The 18249-nt window shown below is 30.2% G+C and overlaps 1 protein-coding gene across 1 annotated transcript in view; it reads left to right on the forward strand.

Moving 5' to 3' along the window:
- Positions 1-18249, forward strand: part of LOC125067483 (slit homolog 1 protein) — a 34292-nt gene that overhangs the window by 12604 nt on the left and 3439 nt on the right. Inside the window, exon 2 of the mRNA XM_047676144.1 lies at positions 11719-11761. The gene's annotated coding sequence lies outside the window, so the exon portion shown is untranslated. The remainder of the gene's footprint in view (positions 1-11718; positions 11762-18249) is intronic.

The following is an 18249-nucleotide window of genomic DNA, read 5'->3' on the forward strand; positions in this document are numbered from 1 at the left end:
TTCCTACATTAAAAATATTATGCGAATTTATTTTCACGAAGTATTTTATCAACACGATATTTTCCTTATCTCGTTTCAGGAATTATGTATAACTCCAATTGCCTTTACATTAAATTATCAAATGACTGATTGACTTCTGCGGAGGTCGTACCGTATATGCACTGTGACAGTCGCATAGCAATAAATTCCACTTGACGTGTGTCGACTCCGTACAGCCTTATGAAATCCATTCAACTTCAACCTGAGCCAAAAATGGACAGAGATCTTCCTTATACGAGTCAATATAAAATCAATTTGTTTATTCGTATTTTAATAAGTATATATTTAAATACAAATATATATCTCAATAATATTATAGATTAGTAATATGGGGTGTATCTACTCATATGCGTGGTACCTACACGTCTACTTTAGGAACGATTTTTCTCATATGTTCATTCAAATTTCTTTTAATCTTGTGGTAATTGTTGTTTAAATTAAAAAAAAATTAAAATAAGATATATTTTGTTTATTTTATATATAATTAAATAATTTTATCGTTTATTTGGTGTCAATAATTTAAACATTAACTTTACTTATCAATATTTAGGTAAACCTCTATAATCAAATATTTATTTAATCTACATTGAAATAAAAATAATATTAAAATCTACTAGAATGTTTCCATGTAAATATTAAAAAAATCAATGGAAAATTTTATACATTTAAAAATCCACAATACTAAACGTTTATTAAACAATGAAAATCGTTATACCTTGAAAAAAAGTTTAATTTCCTTAATGTTTTTAAATCGTATAATTGAAAATGTAACTTATTTTATATCAATAAGATTCATTTTACAATAACTACCAATTATAGGTATTGTCATAAAGAACAAGGTCTTACTGTTTTAAGAAAAACTTCAATACCTGCTAAGTTTATTTTAATTCCCTCATTGTGTATGCAGCCTTCGAAACAAACGAAAGGGGTTGTAACTTATTATTCAACATTGTTTCGAATTATTACGGAATAATTGAATATTGTAAAACGAAATCCTTATTAAAAAGACTTTTGTGTAACTCATGTTTAAATAAAAAAAAAATGTTCGAGAGGCACCTAATACAATTAACTGTTAGATGTGTATAATATGATTTTACTAAAAAATATAAGAGAGATTCGCGTAGCCATAATAGCGCCACCCACCACGATTAAGCAACATATACAATTCTCAGTATAAAGTATACGTACATAGGTCACATACGTCATTCTGCCTGATCGGTATCCTTCACACCTCGCCACAGACAATAAATAAATACTGGTATAATCGTGATGTGATTCTTAAAAATAAATTAAACGTTAAGTATGTTGTACATTGTAATTGGTTATACATTGTCGTATATTTTATACCTTTGCCAATGACATAAAAAAAAATGCTTGTATAGTGACGTTCAATTTAATTTAGTCTGGTATTCGCGGATGGTAAAATTTCAATCATTATGATGTCATAAAAATGATCCTTAAGATTGTAATCTTGAACAAAACGTATAACAATGGCTCCGATACGAATGTTAAAAAAGTACATTGCCTACTCGTTCGTCCTTGGCATATTTAAAAATTAATAAATAATTTATTAAAAATATTATATTGTAATTTAAGTAATACCAATAATAAGTATAGAATTTCATAAAAAAAACCGACTTCATATTTAAATGGGAACAAACGGGTGTGTCAACGGAAATGCAGGGTGCATCTACTTTCTGTTTGGTTCCACTCAAATCGCCGAACTATGTTCCAAAAAAATTCGAAATCGTTCCATGAATGTCCGTCCTGAGGTACCAAACATAAAAAAATAAAATAGCCGAATCGATAACTTCCTTATTTGAAGTGGATTTAAAAGTGGTATTTTTATATAGTAGGTACCTTTATTCATAAAGTTATTATAACTTTCCTAATAATTATAACAATAATTATTGAATGAAAATCGATATCTTTTACATTTGTCCAATAGGACGTCCACAGTTCACGACGTTCATAACAATAATTTTGTTTCATTGTCACATTAATATATAGCTTAAAACTTCAGAACTCGAGTCTTCGCCCGCGTGAATGGGGCAAGTGTTATGCTCCATGATTTTTTCTGCATCCCTCTTAATGTGTATGCAAAATTTCTTCATGAACGGGTATCAATTTAATACGCGTAAACAAAACATGTATACACATTTATAATAACAGTTTATTTTCTTAGTATAAAATGGTATGAGATATGTAAATATATAAATGCTCGAACGTTAAAAATAATCTAACTTTAGATTAGCTGATTTCAAATTAGCGTTTTATGTTTAATATAGGCCTGCGTCGTAAAGTCTAATTCAACATTTGCCTCACAGTTAACCTATTAGAATTAGGTCAATGTCCCGTTCGCCTTTAACAAAGACCTATAGGTACCATGGTGTACAATGTGCTTCATGCCCCACGGTTTATGGTGTCATGCCATTTATAGCCATAATATAACATTGTACGGCTACAACCATTTATAGCAAATCGGCGGAAATCTATATGTTACGAACAGGTAAAAATATATTTTAATCGTATGTGATAGGTAATTCTTAAAAACCCACCTACTATAATGATAGCGGGAAAATCGCTGACGTCTAAGTGTATCGTGTGCGTAAGCAGATTTTATAGTAAGAAAACTACAAATGAAACCTGTTAATTACTAGATCTCTTCTCTCGATATGAATTTGAATATCGAATGGCGATGAATTTCCACCTATACCCAATTACGGAGCCGCTGTGATGTCGTCGTATTATTGATCTCTACTTACTACTCTTTTATTATCCAATCTATTCTCTATACGTGATTCCTTTAACTTCGTACGATATGAATGTACAGTAATAATATTATAATTGCGAAAGCACCTCTGTGTATGTTTATCTGTTGTTCTTTCTCATTCAAGCTACTGTACCGATTTTGATGAAATTTTGTATAATGCAAGCTTGAACTCAATGGAAGAACCTAGTTTACCCCTATAAATACATATGTATTTTAAACCAGAGTTATATAGATGTTACTTTTAATTATTATTGATCTTCTTAAGAAAGCTTGAAGTTTCTTCTACTAAGCTTCAATGCTTTGGTTGGTTGGTTTTCCCTGTTATGTTTTCGTTCATGAAGCACTTGATGAATTACAATCACAAATTAAGTACTAGCAGTGATGCTTGTCCGCCCTTGAACCGCAATCATCGGTGCAGTCACATGTCCTAGCGACAGAACTATCTAAAGTTTCCATTCACTACTTTTACATTAAGTAAAATGTTTGTTATAATTTTTAAGAGCACGGCCTTATTATTGTTGAATATACACAACTGTAATCAGAATATGAAAAATTAAATTATACATCATAATTTTAAAAACGTATCTGTTTTATGTTTAATTATAATTATACACTAATTATAATTAAACTTTATGCCCAGTTCTTAAATAGTATTTTTTATGTAAATTCACAATTAAACGTCGATATCGATGTAACAAATATAATTAAATATATTTAACAATAAAAACAATTACCTATGCATTCGTTTAAAAAAATATTATAATTGAATTTATATGTATTTTTTTTTTCCTTAGTAATATTAGAAAGACAAAATTTTGTATCGATATTTGCTACTCTTTCACGCAAAAACTACGTACTCAGATATTATAATTATTTTATATATTAAATGTGTGTAAGTAATGTAAATTCTTTGCCCACATGAGTCAGCGCCTTTAAAAGAAAACAAGTGACTAATTCCTATTTCACCACCCTTCCCTTAATGGTGACTTTTTTAACAATATAAATAAAACGACTTTACAATTATATTCTTTTTTATAGAAAATAAGTCATTAATTTTGATTCACAATTAGCGATCTTTTCAATCATACGGATTGTCAGACACACGAAAAATCACTTAAACATCACTGCCATTATTTTGTTTGTAAAAACAAGTTTGTAATGCGTTTGATACGAAATTTACAAATACAAGTAATTTAAGCGATTCCAGATTCGTCAGTGGAATATGGGTTACGAGTTTCAGACCTATTCCATTTTTAGCTAATAATAATATAAACATTGGAAAATCTAGATCTTAGTTATTAAGTCGCACACGTTTCGCACATGTTTTGCAATTCACTGCTAATGTAAAAAGGTCGTATGTTAAAAGATTGTGTACTTCACGAAAGAATAACACTGATATTTCTTATTTTAAGTATAGTATTCATATTTTTCTTTATATCGTCACGTGTTTTTTGACGGGAGATTACTTCCTTAATATTAATTTGAAGGTTAGGTTAAGCCTGAATTAACATTAGAGTAAATTCGTTTTATATATATTTTTTATTTCATTATCCTTATTTATAAGGAATACTAGCTATTTTTTATTATTATATATTAAAATAGTTGTATTTTTGTTTCACCTACGACTCATCTTACTCGACTTTAAAATATTTAATTCATAATAAAATTTGTTACATACGACCCTTTTTATTCAATGTCGATTGCAATTCCATGTAAATATACAAAGCAATTTGTTTCAAAATGTGTTTTTCACTTTTAACGTCTATTATCTATGTATATCGTAATATTAACCTCGTTAAATACGGAATTTTGAAAGTGTTTTAATACGTTTGTCGTTTCCAACCACTAACAAAATTAAAAACTTAAACACATTAAGTATTTTATCAACGACTAATGGCATATCCATTATATTATTCGAACCTACATTTACGAGTTTATAATTATAGAACAGTAATAAAATGACTATATTAAAAACAATTATTTGTGAGATTATTGAATTCCTTTTTCAAATTTCTAACGTCATAACAACTATATTGTGATTGTTATTTTTTTTTTAATATACTGGTAATACATGATTACTTAGTGTTTGCATGTGTACATACAAGGGAAATAATATCTAATGTTGCATCATTTGTCTCGCTTTAGCGGTATATAACATTTCTTATACTGTCAATGTCTATGATTATGTCTGGTCAGTGGCACCATGTGATGAATTGCAGACTGTCTGCATTCCTATTAAAAAAAAAATAACAAGCATAAAGTATCAGGATCTGATCCTGCAACTTTCACATCCTTACGCGACCAGTTCGCTTATGAGCTATTTAGACATAAAATCTAATTTCGTTCGTATAAACGAGAGTCATTGATTTCTTTGACGCAAGTTATAATAAAGTTTCAGAATTAATAAGACCTCGTTACACGTGCATTTGTGTGTGTGTGAGGCTGTCACGGAACAGGTTTTTCCTGCGCAGACGCAGCCACCTGAACTACTGCATGTCGTTTTTAGTGATATTTTCTCTAAATATTTTAATTACGTACATTTTTCATGGAAATTTAGAACAAGGTGGCGTTAAGTGGGTCGTGGCTTAAGTACACAGATGCGCTTATTATCTTAAATGTTACAGATAATAATTTTTAAATATCTCACTTGAGTCACATCACCATCATAACAAAATAGAAGCAACATTTATATTTCTTTAACATTCAACATTATATTGAATTTATTTTTTCGCTTATACGAGCTTACTTCAATTAAGTCGATTTTTGATTTACAAGATCGTTATGGAAAGTTACCTACAATTATCTCATCGTGTAGTTTATATAAAATTTGTTCTGATTTAAAGTTTGAACAACAGAGTGAATGTCATATTTCTTGGCTTGAAAGCAAGAAAAGAATTTAAAAAAAATGACATGTGACAGCTGAGGATATTAACCACTACCTGCCTAAGGAGTCATTATTTCTTTAAATTTTCAGACCTTCTTGGCACAAATAAAATAAAAATCAGAATTAAATACTATTAAACTTTATAAAGATTATATATACTATTGTTAGCTCTTATGGAAATAAACAAAATTATTATAAATAAATAGGAAAGAACCAAGGAAAATATTTACTGACGTTCACTTTTAAATTTGAGTTCCAATATTGTTTTTTTGCAATATTTTTCGCAATTCTTGCACTGATTTTGAATTTAGAACATAATATAAAAGTATTCTTAATTCAAATTTATTATCATAGTACTTCAAATTTATTTAAAACAAATTATTTACAGGCAAAACAAACAACGCTGACTTAAAAAAAACACATACATAATTTATTAGATCGCTTGGAATCGCCAGGTGGGTCATGTAATATGATAACGCCGAAAAACTACATTTTAATATTTCAAGACGCAAAAAAAGTAACAATTAACAGCAAACAGGTGTTCAATAAAACATTTAACATGAATTATTATTAACTGTCGTATTATTAACATATAAATATTAATAAAATATTTCGAACGGCATATGTTACATATTTGCGAAAAAAACAGAAAAGTTCCCAGAAAGTTCATTGACATTTGTAGAAAAAAAAATGTAGCATTCTTAAAAATCACAATGACATTATTAATGCTGCCATTTACGAAATTTTGAATAATTTAATTTTTTAATTTTGTGCTATCATTTAAAGAACAAGTGACTGACGACAAAAAAATTGAGCAAAGGAGGTCTCATCGCTTAGAACTCTATATATATCACAGACACCTGTGCTAAAACGTACATGTTAAGTGCATTTAAAGGTAAAAACGCTATTTATATTAAAACATTATAATATATTCTATACAAGTAATTACAAGCGATATATTCTAATCAATTTCAAATTCATGTACTGTGTAGTAATATCATATAGGTCGATTAGTCTAGACCGGAGTCTAGTGTGCATTGACAGTTTTCATTTCCGCGACCTCAAACAATGTGGCACTGAGCAGGGCTGCCAGTCGTATCTCTAAAATAAAACAGTACCAAATATACAACTTCAAATCTAAGTAGTACTAAATAAGAAATAATAATTAAATTCATTTATTTTTAATTACGTAGAATATGATAAAGACTATTTTTGTTTATTGTTGTAAATTTGAAGCGATCAATTTCGTTAGTCTAGATTAGTTTACACTTTTTTATGTCCAAGGTATAAATATAGTATATATTATAATTCTATTTATATCAAATTATGCGATGTGGCAGCCCTTGTGGCGGCACTGAGACCTATCGAACCGGTCATTACGAGTACCATCGGCGAGACGTTCGTACGAATTAAAAAGTATATGAATCACATATTGAATACATTAAGTCAGGATGCTAAACTTGTTTTGATGGAATCGTAAAAACTTAAATACATCTAAATGCGAGTCCATTAGATGGGGAGCCCTGTCATTTCAAGAGATAAAAAGTATGTTGTATATCATATTTGTACAAGCAACCGTCCGGACCTCGCACGTGTAAGTTTTTTGCCAACTTCGTTTTTACATACATACTAAAACATATATAAACGAGTATATAAAATCCAACAGCCTACCATGCCATACAACTACGTGTTGGATTAAGAATTGTTACAAGACCACTATATACAGGTTTCCTCAAGTTTCACCACCGACAAGATCACGTAAAGAAATCCAATACAATAAATAGATTAGAAGTAGATTTGGCCAGATTTTAAATCAATTATGTGCGTACAAAATTTAATGTGTTTACAAAATATAAATACAATGCTGTACCTGTTACATAAAAAGAGTTCTCTTTTTGTAAACTATATGTATTCTAAAAATAGAAAATCTTTCAATGTAACTGTTTACGTATTATAATGTACATACTTAGTCATATTGTACTTGTAATAGTCGTGTTTATTCATAACAAAGGGATTTCGCTTAACATTTCGAAGTGGCACGAGCGACCAGTAACGTGTTGTTCGAATTTCACAAACTACTGAGAAAACAATCTCTAAGCAACAGTGCACGGATCTAATAAAATATAATACAAACTAGTTTTCGGCGGTGTCTGCATCCGCGTATGACCTTAGGGTGAGGGGTCAAGTGTACCCTATGCCATTTCTGTATCCCTGACAACGTGTTTACAAAAAATCATGATGATACGTTGAGTGGTTAAATCGTGTTACGCTTAAACGAAAAAGCTTACTTTTGTATTTATATTATTAAACCGTTTTTCCTCTCGTATTTGGTTGTTTTATAAATATATTTATTCGTATAAACATAGTCTTAAAACAATAAAATGTGACGGATAAAAATAAATATGTATACGCAAACAAAGTTTCCATTTATTTCTAAACAATAAAAAAACATCTAAAATAAGTACAACAAGGAAAGAAATACAATAACATGTTTGTTTTACAAAATACAAAACTGTGAAAAACAATAGAGCGTACATTCTGGATTATTCTAAAATTAACTATTAGTCGCCCGCGATTTCGCTCGCATTTTAAATGGTAGTCGTTGATAGATATTAAAAATTATCCTTTCTTGAGGTTCAAGCTTGCTACATGAAAGTTCAATAAATTCGGTTGAGTGGTTTCGCCGTGAAAGCGAAACAGACAGAGTTACTTTCGCATTTATAATATTAGTAAAGATTTTGTTAAACACCAAAAGATGATTCCGAAACAAAGTATTAAAACAAAGTGTAACCATTTTTTTTTCAAATACAAACATTATTATCTCAATGATAACAGTCAAAAGCTGCGCCTTCTTAATTGATAAAAAATTCTGTAAATATAATCGACTACATAATAATAATAATCTCAATAATTTTGTTTAGTTTCAGAGAACATTGGGGTCACTAAACCCAACGTACAACTATGAAATAGGAAGTGTACTCTTATAATGCCCGCGTGGTTTTCTCTATTTAAGTATTTAGATTATTTTATGCAAAATATCCGTAAAACACTTTTAAGTGGGTATTATCTTATCAAGTCCTTGAAGAACTCCCTTTTAAGCTGTGTGAAGTGGGGACATAATTCCGTGTCTCATCTAGGAAATAACCTTGTGAATTATTTAATAATGTTCCAAGTGATTATGAAATATAGTTATATCCAAAAATAGAATAGCAATATTTTTTAACAAATTATAAACCCAATAATTTAAATTAAATGTACCTATATTTTTTATTTTTAATATTTTTGTTGCAAATTCATTTAATGGTTAATCTCACATTTTACTAGCCTAGTATTGTCGTAATATTCTTTTCTTGTGTATTTTGGAAAATGCCGATGGCGTTTTTTTATATCAATAACTAAATAAAATATTTAATATCGATATAGGTACTTATTTTTTCCAATGTGAAAATAATATTTAATAATTTATATTTTTTTAAATTATTTATAATATTAAGCTGGCAACACTAATTCTAGAACAATTGCTAATGTATTCAAAATTAAATGCAAACAAACAAGTAATTGAAGTAATTGATAAAAAAAATTTCATTTGAAGTTTCACGTCAAGAATTAAATGGCGTTTTCACATATTCATTACATAATGCACATATGCACTAGAAGCAATATTCCAAATTCAAAATTATAAAAAAAAAAACTAAAAATAAGGAATAGTGACGTAAATGCTATTTATTTGTCATTGGTTTTCTTAAAAAAATGTTCGAGATATTGACCGATTATTATTGCTCTTCTTGATAAATATGTGAGTTGAATATTATTCCTTTCTCCTCGAATAAGTGTTTTCTCGTGAACGAGCTGATAAGGAGTCTTTGTGTCTCAATAATCTAATCGTTTTCTCTCAATATTTGACATCGCTACATCTATCTTTATGTTCATGTAATTTATCAGTAGAATGTTCCATTGGTTTATTACATTCACCTCTGACTGACGTGAAAACATCACGAGCAATTTAAAATGCCACTTCACAAAGCCCCTTGATTGTACTATTGAACTTATATTTATTTGATAAACATTTAGGTCTATAGGAATTTAATAGCAACGGGAGCTACATTTCTTTTTAGGACGATAACGTTAATTATATTAAATTAAAAACGAATCTAAATAAACGGTTAAATAAATATTGTCATAAACCTTTTTGATGCTACACATATTTTTAGCGCTAATAGCATTTTTTTTAATATCTCCAAGAAAGATGCTTCTATAATTAGTTTAGTTTTAGTTTCATTTATAACATATTAGTATTGGTAGTGTATTCTAAAAATATTCTTACTTTTTTTTTTTTTCATGTGTTAGTAGTTAAATACAACCTCGTCCAAAATATTTACATCTTTTTCTTAAAAATTTTTTGAATAAAGAATCTTTTTATCTTTTGGAACGTCAAAAGATAGTCACTATAGGATTTAAGTAATTTAGTACTTGCATCCATGTTCTAGTGCCGCACCTTTTGTGCTCCTAACTATTGTTGTCAGTACAAAAGACGCGCAAAGCGAGACGAAAAAAAACGCAGCTTCAGGTGCCTATAAAGCACAAGGCCGTCGTGGTTTTTCTTATGGAACGCATCTTTGAGTTCACCTCATTCATCTCGTTTTATTATTACTGTATAAAACAACAATTTATTTTTCTACAAAAGATGATTCTGAAACTAGTTCAAAATAAAATGCATCGAGCACGTTCCGATTATACGTACAATTTAGCAGCATGGAATTAACGCCAACGCAACTTCTCAGAGGGGGGGGGCTTAGTTCAGCAGGGAGACATGAACAGGCTGTTAATTTAGATAGGCAACTATTAAAGATCCGATGACGTGCTACCCAACTCGTTAAAGAGCCGAATTACCCAAGAGCCATCAGTCCTCAAAACGTCTGCCGTATTATTATTCAAATCACGGATAATATTAACGACCTTCTTTTACATTCAAGGCGATCCTAGTTTAACGCTTTATAATAATCGCTGATGTCATATAACTGTGTTGTTATAACGCATAGTTCTTTAAATATAAGGCGCTAAAAATTATAAAACCTGCATACAATCTCACCAAAATTATACACAAGAGAACTCATCCAATATTCCAAAAGTCCCTAAGATGAGTTTAATCCTTACCTGCCCATGGGTTTTCACACCTTAGGTGAAAAATATATCTTCCGGACTGAAAACTATTAATCGTTATAACTATTACGGTCCTAATTTTAGCTTTACCATTAGTACAGACTGCCGAATAATGTTTTGGGCATATGTGGGTTAATATGTTTATCTAGTGACCAAATACGTTTTCCTAACATGTAATAGTAAAAATGATGTAAATATTCGCAATGAATATTATTTACTTACATTCACAATTTCAACCGCTACACGAGGCGGCTCGACTGAAACCAGTCTTGATACTAGCAAGCAACTAACCACGCCTTCATTGCACGGCGTATTGGTGCATCGGCGATCGATAAATCTGAGATCATGATCGATATTCGATTGCAGAATACATAGAACATTTAACGGACACAGCGATCGCTTGGCCACTGACCCAGGCGTCTGTTCGACCACAACGGAGTCAATCGTTTCACTTTTATTTCAAACAGCTTCTAGATTATTTGCAACTGTTTTTATTAAAATAGTCTCTGACGTAATACGCTCGCTTTTATCGAACTAACCGATGCGTAGTTTTAAGAATCGGTTTTATTCGATGTTCAAAATGATATCGTGTACGCTTCAACTACATTAAATTCCAGACGGTATTTATACGATACACCGTTATCGGAGCAGTCGAGACAAATCGTTTTGCGCTGCAAATTGAATGCACCGTGACCCACGACGACTTTCAACTACAAGACATTTAAATGTCCGCGAAATATTTTTGTTAAATTTTTATATAAAAACATCTGGCGTTAAAGTCCTTTTTGTATGTATATTTGCTATATTGTTTATTTTTTCCTCAATATGAAAGCATTAAGTAGCAATTGTTTTCTTTTTCCAGGTATCGAATTAAATAGTAAACGAGTGGCTGAACAAGGACAGTGGTACGTATTTTTTACTAACATTATTTTTTTATCTGTTGTCCGTTAACTAAAAAAATAGCTCCATTGTTACGGCATTATGTATAATTCAAAGCGCGTGTCTTTATTAATAAATTGACAAATAAAGAAAATATTTTTCACTTATTTTAATTTAATCTATGTCAATAATATCCGTTTTTATAAATAAAAACGATGGTTATAATACTTTTAAATACCGAAAAGTACCGTAATTTATATCTCTTAGCACACGATATACCATTACATGACTACACTTACGAAATAGTCGCCGTTAACGCACCCGATATTGTGGCCAACCGCACGTCGTATATATACTACAGCTATATGAGTCCCAAGCCTTTTAAACCTTCAACGAAACGAATAAAGGTTAATATCACGTGACAAGATATGCTCAAATTCCTACGCTCTTCTCTGCAAACATTGTCAGTATCGCGTTATATCACATCATCTCATGACTTTGTAATAATCGAATATGTACCTTATGTTGCAATTTTTAAGGATAATTTTGTGTTCTAATATATAACTAAGAATCATTACGACTTACACCATGACGAATGCTGAGAAGTGACGTGATGCGGTCATAAGTCAACAAATTACTGAGTTATAAGTGTGATATATTCAAATTAATTGCAATCGTAAATACTTTCCATATGTGCAATGCCAGATGTAACAGACGTCATAATATCAAGTTGGGAAATAGAGGCTAACAAGTCACTTATAGGCGAGGTTAAAACGTATGCTCCTGGTTGTGATGTTAGCATATGAGATTAAGTTTTCCCTCATTTGAATACCATTTAACACTAGTGTTCACCCAGTGTTCGAAATTCAAATATAATCATTGTTGAAAATTTGAGGAAACCATATATTAAAACATTATTGTTATTGACAACACTGAAATCGTCAACAGATAACAAAGTAAAAAATCAAATCAGTTAACTGAGGACAAAAAGGTACTGATTTTTTTTCTTTCAATTTTTCCCTATTAATACATAGATTTATCTATGACACTCAATTTATCATAACAATGATGGCGTTGTTTACTCACCAAGCATGAGAACAATAAATGAAAAAAAAACATCTTAGTATGAATGAATTAAAAAAAGAACCCCTGGTCGTGGACTCGGCTAATAGTTGATTTTCAGTCCGTACATACAAAATTTAAACTCAACTCGTGCATACTATAATGTCTAAACTAGATTTATAAATAATGCGTAGGAATAATTACTATATATCTGCAAATGCTTACATACGACTAAAATTGGGTTCCGTATAAGAATTATTGAAAAACTTAATTACAAATTTGTTTCAATCTTTATAATTTGAGGTAGCACTCGGTAGGCTGTATAAAGAAAGAGAAGATCACATATCTCAATGTGATATTGTTATTCGTGTTTAAGTCATTAAAATAACCTTTGCATATCGGGTAGCTAGTGAAATATTCTGTAGCAAAAGTCGCAAATTATGCCTAATAACCAGAAAAATTATGACTCCAGATATACAAAAATAGAACACTTTCTTCGTTTCGCACACAAGAACACAATTTTTTATGGATTTTATTTTTTTAATCTGTATTTATTTTTAATCTTCTGTAATTGTATTCGACTACGAAGTAACAATACAGTGAAGAATGAATGGTGTCAGTTTTTATAGTTATATAACAAAGTTTTAAGTAATACTTGGTAGTAGGGATCTGTGTAAGTTATCTGCAAGTGTATTATAGAACAGTTATTGGATATTATTTATTATTTTTCGTAAAATAAATTAATTGGTTATTTTTTTTTCTATAACACTCGTCGGTTATTCCTCAATACCCAAACAATAATTTGTATTCCTGTATTCTTGTTTGAGGGGTTAGTCAGTGGCATTACAAGCACAAAGTATCCTAGTAAGTAACATCATAACTATATATTTTATACCTCGCTAGTGTATATGAATAGTAAACTTTTAGTACCAAGTTATATGACTGTGGTAATACGTCTGTCGTTTTTATTAAAAGTAATGCGTTTTACTCAATACTTAGTGGCTTTGCATGAACTAGTTTGAAATCGCGAGTTCGATTACTGTTCGCGATAAATATAAATATGTATTGCAGTCGAAATGCTGTTCTCGTAGGTGTTACACCCACTGTCAGAACCACTTAGGTTCTACTTGTAACTGAAAACTGATAACAGTTGCTTAATGTTGCGTTATTACAAACAGATTATTGTTATACACTGTATATAAATATCGTATAAAAACATCGTTGGCTTTAAAACTACTCGGTAATTTAAAAACAAAAATTAATATCTTAAGAAGACAGTCTAGTATTTCAGCATTTAATATTGGTGCGTATGGTACTGTAGTTCTTTTAAGGTAGATAAATTGCAAATGTAGATTAAAGTATGCACCTTTGATGTACCTTGGATATAATTTCACGCGAGTCCTCGAAGCTTCTTTGTGACCACATTTACTACTTTCTTTATTAAGTCTTTTCGGGACAGTGTATAAGGTATCAATTAATAACGAAATAAGACGGACAGGAACGCGTTGAATGTATACTATAAATATGAATATAAACAAATTTAAATCGCGCCTAACATTCGCTCACCACTAATAATAAGGTCGGAAAGATTATAAACAGCATTATATCGGTCATCTATCCGGTAATAGCAATCGCGATATGCATTTTTGCACGCTCTTTCGATGTAGACCCGCGTATTGTATGCAAAGTTAATCACTTATTTTATCGCTAGATTAGTATTCCACACGGTCCGGTGCTATTATTGCATATAATTTCACCTGCAATAAAAAACTTATTCTATAAAATTTCATTATAAAACATTCCTTTTTGAAAACGAATTAAAATTAAACAGGCTAAGCGCGAAGTTGACTCGCACACGATGGGGTTCCGTACCATTATAGATAAAAACGTCAAAAAAATCACGTTTGTTGTATGGGAACCCACTTCTATATTTATTTTACTCTGGTTTTTAGTATTTATTGTTATAGAGGCATCAGAAATACATAATTTGTGAATTTCAATTTCAACTGTCTGACATTCACGGTTCATGAGCTTCTGTTACACTAGATATTACCATGGTAACAGAAGGACAGACATGCAGAGTCCCGTTATACCCTTTGGGTACGGAACCTTAAAAATGAACTTATATATTTTTGTTAATATTTCGTTGCTCAAGACACACACCATATCGACACATATATACACAATAACGGTTAAATTAGACCTTTGCTATGTCATTCGAACACATTTTGAAACATAAACAATTGTTTTATAAACAATAATAGGAAACGCAATGCTATAAATAAGTTCCCGATTTGGTTATTTCACCCACCTTGCCCCTATCAGCTGGTTTTCAAAGTATGTTACCATCCAGATGTGAACGCTTCTGTTCGCCACATTTTGCTCACACCTGCTCGTAATTTATACACATATATTATTATTTACAGACAACACGTATCGCCAGCTTATTTAATAAAATGAAAACATTTGCAAGTCATCGGTGTATAAAATGAAATCAATAAGTTTCTTACTGATATTGTTAATGCGAAAGTTTGGATGGATGGATGTTTGTTACCTGAATCACGCCTGAACTGCTGAACGGATCTGAATGAAATTTGACACTCAGATTGAGATTGATTGATAGTCTGAAAGAGCACATAGGTTACTTTTAATTCCGGAAAAAATATCTTACTAGTATATCATATATTTAAGAAACCGACAGATTGCGTGGTAAATATACTTTTCTTCTGTGATTTATTTTTTAATCTTAAATGTTTACCGAAATACACATGTTTCGGACTGTTATTATAGGTTCTGTAACATAGAATATAATCATGCATATACTCTTGGAAACTTTAGACGTGAAATATTCGAAACATAATCAGTTTTTTTAACATCGAACGTTTTTTATACATAACTCCCCATATGTCACAATTAGTTAAGTGTTAAAGGTACACTAATACTAACCTACTATTTAGTATAAACAATACGAGTATATTATCAACTAATATTAAAAATGCGATAGTATCTCTGTCTGTCTGTTACACTTTCACAGCTAAACCACTGAACCGAATCTTATAAAATTTCGTACGAACCAAGTTTGAAGCCTATGAAAGAACAAAGGCTATTTTTTATACCAAATCGCGTGTGACAAGTAGGTACTTAATAAAATTAATTAAGGAAAGTACAAAATGAGATGGGATGGACGTATGTATTTAACTTACAATAAACATTTCAACATAATTATCCTGTTTGTATGGATAAAAAAATAACTTCGACGAAAATTATTTATACATTTTAGGATATGTATTTCATAGTTTTTGTATAGTTGGTAGTAGGTACATAACTAAGTACCGGTTATCTAATCTTATCTTGAGCTCTATGATACGTATTACTGGAACGAAGAGTTCGTTCAGTTATACGTTTAACTTATATTCAATGGAAATATGTGTATAATGCTTTGTGTGTAGTAGGTACGCTGTATGCTTAACCTGACCATTATTCTAAACGTACGAAGCCGGGACGCGCAGCTTATACATATAATGATAAACACAATATGGAAGTTAAAATGTCGATCAGAATTCCTCAAATAAAAAAAGAATCATGTTCAATCAAACTGTATTCAGTTTGTAGTATTTATTCGCAAAATAAGCCAAGTGCGCGCGTTATCAAATAAATACAAATTTGCTAGTTTTTACATGGCATATCTGGTTAGTAGGTAGGTACTAACGTATTATTAAAACTTATTCAATGTAGCCGTTGGCAAGGTTTTCGAATATATAAAAAAAATCATACACATTTATATTCAATTTTGATATGAATATAAAACATGGTATAAATGTAAGTTGATATTCATAAAGTATATTTAGTCGTTATCAATAAGCACTAATACTGTTTTAAGCTTGTCGCCGATTTTTTTCATAATCTGTGGTTAAACTGACAGATTTATATTTGTATAATGACAGTTCAAAAGTCTTTTTAAATATTCAAAGATATTATTATATTCCAATAATAAAACAATAAATAGACATGACGTCGCGAGCATGTAAATAACCAACGCTGAAAAAAATTAAAATGTTATTTATTACAAATAAATTATACCAACGAATTAAATGTTCCTCGCGCGGTGACAAATTAACTGTTTTGTAGTTCTGTATTATGACCGACCCGATGTGAAAGTATACGACTTTCTATGATAGCGGACAGTTGTACCAAATCAATATTAGATTACAATCCGTTCCAGAAACTTTGTCATTGATTATTATTGTCTAATTAAAAAATATATTTCATAAGCAAATCCTAATTATCTACAAATTCGACAAGTGTTAAGAAAACATAAATAAAACAACTTACCAAAGGACTCTCTAAATGTGGGTGGCCTAGTTGTAGTGTAGGAGTCTTCTATTTGATTTATTAAAAGATCTGTGTGCTTAATTTTTTTTATCTAAACATTCATTGAACGTTACCGTGTAAAACTAGTACACGCATAGAACATTTCCTTTGCCCAAGTTGGTCTAACAGCGACCGCACGGTTGAGGCCGACTTTTGCATCTATTAATTTGGCTGAATTTTGTTTATTTATTTTTCATTAAAAAGTATTTATTTAGTAACCGTGGCTGGTTAATATATGATGATTATATTTAATTGTTAATCTTATTGAAATATACAACCGCTTGATGGTCGACGTCGCCGCTTATGTAACGTATTTTTTTGTTTTAAATGTTTCTGTTGCAAATCCAACTACATATTTATGTACTTACCTATTCATTAAAATACCAATTCCTTGAGTACTCAATATAAATATTTATTGTGTAAATAATTTATATCTCCACTTCTATAACTGAAAACATCGACTTTAAGCAAATACATTCCTTAACATAGCTTATAGTTCACAAGTTAAGTAGACCTCACTTTTAGTAATCGGATTAAATAATTTAACAAAACGTATCCCTGGAAATGGAAAGTATAGATTTTACAATTTGTAACCTGAAACTACAAGATACATTAATAATTAAATTTAAAGAAAGACATATATAGGTTTTGGAACGAGCACAAAGTTATCATTAACATATTTTACTCAATCAGGAACTCCTGGACAGTTTTATAACAGGACCCTAGAATATAATCGTTTGAAAAATTAAAAAAATGTTTCTTATCAGTCGTTTAATGGTAAATGGTATTTTAAAACTAACGACTTTATAGACGTACGACGTACCTGGTAATATGAAATGATCGCCGATAGATAAAATCCGGTGATAGATTTTTGACAATCAATTAAGAGGAAAGTAAATTCAAGGAATGGTTATTATAAATTTGACCTTTTAAAAAATAAGTAGGTACATAATATTATTCTACATTATATCTGAATCAGATAGCCGTAAAAAATAACTTCAAGCGTTCTATAAAAACTGGAATATTTGCAGATAAGATTCTCATATAAGATTTCACGTGAACCGTCGATCGACATCTGTTC

Source organism: Vanessa atalanta, chromosome 1 (genome assembly GCF_905147765.1).
Source record: "Vanessa atalanta chromosome 1, ilVanAtal1.2, whole genome shotgun sequence".
NCBI lineage: Eukaryota > Metazoa > Arthropoda > Insecta > Lepidoptera > Nymphalidae > Vanessa > Vanessa atalanta.